The sequence below is a fragment of the Rhodamnia argentea genome, chromosome 6, assembly GCF_020921035.1.
Source record: "Rhodamnia argentea isolate NSW1041297 chromosome 6, ASM2092103v1, whole genome shotgun sequence".
Classification (NCBI taxonomy): domain Eukaryota; kingdom Viridiplantae; phylum Streptophyta; class Magnoliopsida; order Myrtales; family Myrtaceae; genus Rhodamnia; species Rhodamnia argentea.
In genome coordinates, this window is record NC_063155.1 from 23,574,463 (window position 1) to 23,575,230 (window position 768).

The window sequence follows — 768 nt, forward strand, 5'->3', positions numbered from 1 at the left end:
AGAACACTCTTTGTCCTCTCACCGTCTCACCTAACAGATCCAGACCTGACCAAAATGCTCATGGACTCCCGCCGCCTCCTCGAGTTGTTCCGAATCTTTCGACGGTACGATGTCCGGAGCTTCAATAATATCATATTGGACCGACCAGCTCATATAGCTATCATGCACCTAAGTTTTCGACATACATTTGTTTATTTTTTACTGATTTTGATCCTATTTACATCTTGGAAGTTGATAGCCTAACAACTTGATAGTATTGTCGAGTTATTTCGATCACACGATCTCCCAATCGATGAGTATTTTATGCAAAATACTGAGTGATAGTGTGTGGATTTACGATAGATACGAGAAGATCTAGTGGATAAACACTTGCATTTATAGTGCTCACCACATAACCGTCTGAGAGCCGTTCTCCTGCAGGTTTAGCCATGTTTCTATATCTTCGAGGATTTTGGTCAGTTGCTCCTTAAAAATTGCATGTTGATCTCTCGCACTTGTTGGCTGCTGAGTTGACTTCATTCTTCACCCACGATTTGCTAGATTTAATTGCTCTATCCACCGGTGATTTCAAATATGATCATTATAACTGAGTCTTGGCACCTTCTAAACATCCAATCTTTACTCGGCATCTCAATCTATAGCTTATCGATTTCTTTAATCAGTATCCTTGCTGACTCAACAATCGTTGACCATATGCTATCGTGTATCGACAACTGATTTGTAGTCAATGATGTACATTAAAATCGACAACTCTTACAATCACCGGCA